Source organism: Papio anubis, chromosome 6 (assembly GCF_008728515.1).
Source record: "Papio anubis isolate 15944 chromosome 6, Panubis1.0, whole genome shotgun sequence".
Lineage (NCBI taxonomy): Eukaryota > Metazoa > Chordata > Mammalia > Primates > Cercopithecidae > Papio > Papio anubis.
Genome location: NC_044981.1, coordinates 112,523,141 through 112,528,803, shown reverse-complemented (window position 1 = coordinate 112,528,803; position 5,663 = coordinate 112,523,141). Strand labels below are relative to the sequence as shown.

Sequence of the window (5,663 nt, the reverse complement as noted above, 5' to 3'; positions counted from 1 at the left end):
AAAGAAGATATACAAGTGGTCAACAAACATGAAAAAATTCTGAACATCTCTAATCATCAGAGAACTGCAAATCAAAACCACAGTGAGATACCATCTCATACCAGCCAGAATGGCGATTATTAAAAAGTAAAAAATTAGGTGGGTTGCTGGGCAGACCGGTCACAGAGAAAAGAGGAGAGTAACAGGCTGCTGAATAAGCTTCCAAAATGATGCCCACACTAGTTATCCTATTGAAAGAGAGGGAACTGATAGCTCCCAAGGCATCTCCCAGCTTGTGAATAACCTCAGTGCCTGCCAGGTGATTGCTAAGGCTGTAAGAACCACTCTGGGTGCCCATGGCATGGACGAGCTTATTGTGGGTGGCAGAGGCAAAGCAACAATTTCTAATGAAGTGGCCATAATTCTGAAACTTCTTCATGTTGTCCATCCTGCAGCAAAGACTTTAGTGGACATTACCAAATCCCAAGACACTGAGGTCAGTGATGGCACCACCTCACTGACGTTGCTGGCTGCAGAGTTTCTGAAGCAGGTGAAACTGTAGGTGAAGGATGGTTTACACCCTTAGCTCACATTCGAGCTTTCTGCACAGCCACCCAGTTGGCAGTTAACAAGATCAGAGAGATTTGCTGTGACTGTGAAGGAGGGAGATAAAGTGGAGCAGAGGAAGCTTCTGGAGTAGTGTGCTAGGACCGCTCTGAGCTCCACGCTGATCTCGCAGCAGAAATTTTCTTTGCTAAGATGGTGGTGGAGGCAGTAATGATGCTCAGTGATTTGCTGCAGCTTAAAATGATTGGAATCAAGAAGGTACAGGGTGGAGCCCTCGAGGATTCTCAGTTGGTAGCTGGTGTTGCATTCAAGAATACTTTCTCTTATGCTGGGTTTGAAATGCAACCCCCTCAAAAATACTAAGACCCCAAGATTGCCTTTTTTTTTTTTTTTTTGATATGGAGTTTTGCTCTTGTCGCTCAGGCTAGACTGCAGTGGCCTGATCTCGGCTCACTGCAACGTCTGCCTTCTGGGTTCAAGTGATTCTCCTGCCTCAGCCTCCTGAGTACCTGAGATTATAGGCATGCGCCACCACATCTGGCTAATTTTTGTATTTTTAGTAGAGACGGGGTTTCACCATGTTGGTCAGGCTGGTCTCAAATTCCTGACCTCGTGATCTGCCACCTCGGCCTTTCAAAGTGCTGAGATTACAGGCATGAGCCACCATGCCTGGCCAAGATTGCCCTTTTGAATACTGAGCTCCAGTGGAAAGCTGAGAAAGATAATACTGAGATAAGAGTCCACACAGTTGAGGATTATCAGATTGTTGATGCCGAGTAGAACATTCTCTATGACAAGTTAGAGAGGATCCATCATTCTGGAGCCAAAGTTGTCTTGTCCAAACTCCCCACTGGGGACGTGGCCACCCAGTACTTTGCTGACAGGGACATGTTCTGTGCTGGCCGAGTACCTGAGGATAATCTGAAGAGGATGGTGATGGCCTGTGAAGTCTCAATCCAGACCAGTGCGAATGCTTTCTCAGCAGATGTGTTGGGTCGATGCTAGGTGTTTGAAGAGACCCAGATTTAAAGGTGAGAGGTACCATTTTTTTATTGGCTGCCCCAAGGCCAAGACATGCACCTTCATCTTCTGTGGCGGTGCCAAGCAGTTTATGGAGGAGACAGAGCGGTCCCTGCATGATGCCATCAGGAATGAGTCAGTGGTGGCTGGGGGTGGCGTCATTGAGAGGGAGCTCTTTAAGTACCTTTGGGATTCTCTAAGGGCTATTCCAGGAAAACAGCAGCTGTTGATTGGGGCATATGCAAAGGCCTTGGAGATTACCCCACACCAGCCGTGCAATAAGGCTGGCTTTGATGCCACAAAGATTCTTAACAAGCTGCAGGCTCAGCATGCCTGGGGGCATGAAATATGAGGTGGACATCAAAATGGACATCAAAAACGAGGACATTGCTGACAACTTTGAGGCCTTCTCAAAGCTGGGAGCCAGCTATGGTATGGATCAATGCCCTGGCAGTATTCTTTCTGTTTTGGCTCAGTTCACCTTTCAGCCTTTCCAACTGCTCTCCATGTGGCATCCATGACTGGAAGATTTGCTTTCCCTGAATTCATTCTGTGCATCTCTGCTTCTGTGCCTTTGTTTATGTTTCCTACCAGCTGGAGTGTCCCTGCTATCCTCTGAATTAGTTGTATTTATCCTTTGGACCTCCACTGAGCTTTACCTTTCATGTCACTTTTGTTCTTTCTTCTCAGGATCTGGTTTTGTCCTCACCATGCTGAGATCCCAAATTTCAGAGATGGTTTCCTTCCTCTTTCCCTGTAGCACAAAGCCATATTAGTAAACAGTTGCTCAGGAAATATTTGTAGCCTAGGTGAATCAGGCCCACCTGGTAAAATGTAAGGATATCTGCACTTTCACTTTTATAGCTCCCTCTGGTTCTCACTAGGGTGTTTTTTTTTTTTTTCCCTTCAGCATATTTCATTTTCTTTTGAGCAGTCCTCATCTTCCAGAAAGGTACCTGAAGAGAAAGTATCTTCTTTCCTCTATTCAATGGGGAGACTTGGCAAACACCCAAGCTTTGTCCAAGGCCTGGGACCGAATGAACACCAAGATCCTGTACAAGGTACTGGATTGTGTTCTTCCTTCAGGTCTCCTCTCCTCCTTTCTCTCCCTGTGGCTCACCTCTTTGGAAGCACTAGAAAGATGCCCTTGCTGTGCGTCTGTGTGTTCTATGTTCTCGGGAGAGGTGGTAATGCCAGTTTCTCTCTCTTTCTATTTCACACATCCTATTCAATGTTTCCTTCTTCCTGGAAGAGTAAGGAAGCTGCTTATCTGGAGACCACGGACACCACAGTTGAAGACTGACATTGCTGCACCCTGGTATTTCTAAAGAAACTTCAGTATTTCAATCTGATATATTTGAAATATCAATGTCTCGAACCTGAGAACTGGGTCTTGGGGAGAATTAGTGCTTAGATGTCTGATGTTGGAGCTGCTGCACACCAGGCCATGGCTGAGAGTATGTGAGCCACGCCTTGCCCTTTTCTGAGGCCAGGGAAGTGGATGGAGATAGACAGCAGGCAAGGTGGTGCTGAAGAACATAGTGCCTTGCCTCCATTGTAGACTTGAATAGGTGGGAGGCAAGGACAGGAGGCAAAGAGCCCCACTGCCCTTGGCATCATCCAAAGCATTGTCTGTTGAAAGCAGGTCCTAGTTTTGTGTCTTTTGTCAATACCTGAATCCTTGACAAAAGAAAAGTGGTTTTGATGATTTGAAGAAGTAAGGGTGATTTTGACAGAAAATATATTTTAAAAATTTTGGTTGGGCATGGTGGCTCACACCTTTAATCCTAGCACTTTGGGAGGCCAAGGCGGGCGGATCACAAGGTCAAGAGATTGAGACCATCCTGGCCAACATGGTGAAACCCTGTCTCTACTAAAAATACAAAAATTAGCCGGGCATGGTGGTGCATGCCTGTAGTCCCAGCTACTCAGGAGGCTGAGACAGGAGATTTGCTTGAACCTGGGAGGCGGAGTTTGCAGTGAGCCAAGATCGGGCCACTGCTCTCCAGTCTGGCAACAGAGAGACTCCGTCTAAAAAAAAATTTTTTTCTTTTTTTGACCAATTGCAATAATTATCATCAAGCCAATTTCCATAGCCTGCCACCAAGGGGAGGTGGTATAGCATGAATCATTCTGAATGCTTCATCTTTGAAGTGTTTGCCTATTGCTGTTACCATCTCAGAGGAAGTAAATGGGCATGGTGAGACTCCTAAAATGACAGGGTTTTCTTTTTGGCCAAAGCTGGTATCTGACTTGCCACATTCCTCTGAGTCTGGAGCAGTTGCAGGGGTGGGAGAATGCCAGCCCAGAGTCAGTCCATCGGGGTTACATTTCCTAGGACCGCTGCCTTCATCTGTGTAAGGCCTGTTACTTTCAGAGCTTGCAGCTTCCCAGGGTGTGGTAGAAATCTTGGTCATTGAATGTAAAGGGGCTTAATGAAGGGCATAGATATTTTTCAAAAATGAAAATAACTATTTTCGTATTATAAGTGATATGCTTTTATAAAGATCATAGGAAAACTAGAAAAAATTAGAATGTAGAAAATTGCAAAATAAACTTCATTAGAGATATTTTGATATGTATCTTTTCAATGTCTTTTCAAAAAATTTTTAAAATAGAGATGGGGTCTCACTATATTGCCCAGCTGAAACTCCTGAGCTCAAGGGATCCTCCCACCTCAGCTTCTCAAAGTGTTGGGAATACAGGTGTGAGCCCCCGTACCCAGCCAATTCACAAAATTTTTTGAAGAACAAATGTGGTATCATTGATACATTCTGTTAGATTGTCTTTTTAAAAAAACCTAATGTAATTTGCTCGTCTTTTTATATCTGGAAATGTAGCTCAACACAATTATACCTTTTGTGAATGTATTATATCTTAAAATTTACATTTTATCTTACATTTTACATGCATTTTCCCAAATGTTCATGTTTTCCATCTGCAAAGGTAATACATTGATTATAAAAAATTAAAATGTTACATAGAAATATACCATTATCTACCTACCAGATAACTATTATTAATAATGTGTATTTATTTTTCCAGAAATTAAAAAAATCTATCCGATGCATGAGTATTGTAAATAAAACTTTAAAAACATTTGAGTGTCAAGTCTTATGTTGGGCTCTGGGGACAGAGATGAAAGAAAGTCCTGGAAAGGTTTACAGTTCAACCAGGGAAAGATTAATGTGCCAATAAATCACTGATACCTTGTTAAAATTCAGATTCTGATTCTGTAGGTCTGGAATGGGGCCCACATTCTTCATTTCAAACGAAGTCCCAGCTAATGTCGATGCTGACAGTCCAAGGACCAGGCTTTGGGTTGCAGAGATTTAAGTTGCAATACAATAATAAAAGTGTTATAGTTAAGGTAAAAACAGGTGCTGTGGGAGACTAGAGGTGATAACTAATTGCCTGTGGGACTCCTTGGTGACAGTGACATTTGAGGTAGGCCTTGAAGGGAATTTTACGTGGGGCTAGGAGAGGGGTGCAGGGCATTCCATGCACAGGGGACAGTCTAAGCAAAGGCAGTGTTTGAGGTAGAATGGAAGCCAACACTGGATGAAAGTTTGCTGCATGCCAGACATTGTGCTTGTTGCCTTTACCCTCCAGAACTGGCAAATAATAGTGCAGTATCGCAGATAACGAGTTCATAGAAGGATGGAAGGATGGCAGGAAATGGGTCAGGAAGGGTGGACTGGAACCAAATTGCGAAGAGGATTGTGAATCCCAGCTCAAGCGTTTGTATTTTGCTCTACAAATGGGAGTTGCTTGCTTATGTGTATGTATGTATAATAAAGAGGTTTATTTATTTATTTATTTATTTGAGATGAAGTCTTGCTCTGTCACCCAGGCTGGAGTGCAGTGGCGCGATCTTGGCTCACTGCAAACTCCGCCTCCCGGGTTCATACCATTCTCCTGCCTCAGCCTCCCCAGTAGTTGGGACTACAGGTGTCTGCCACCACGCCTGGCTAATTTTTTGTATTTTTAGTACAGACGGGGTTTCACCATGTTAGCCAGATGGTCTCAATCTCTTGACCGTGTGATCCACCCACCTTGGCCTCCCAAAGTGCTAGGATTATAGGTGTGAGCCACCT

General features: G+C 44.1%; 1 pseudogene; it reads left to right on the top strand.

Annotated features, from left to right (window-relative positions):
• Positions 1 to 206: 206 nt before the first annotated feature.
• On the top strand, positions 207 to 3,376 carry LOC103883951 (annotated as a pseudogene).
• The last annotated feature ends 2,287 nt before the right edge of the window (positions 3,377 to 5,663 follow it).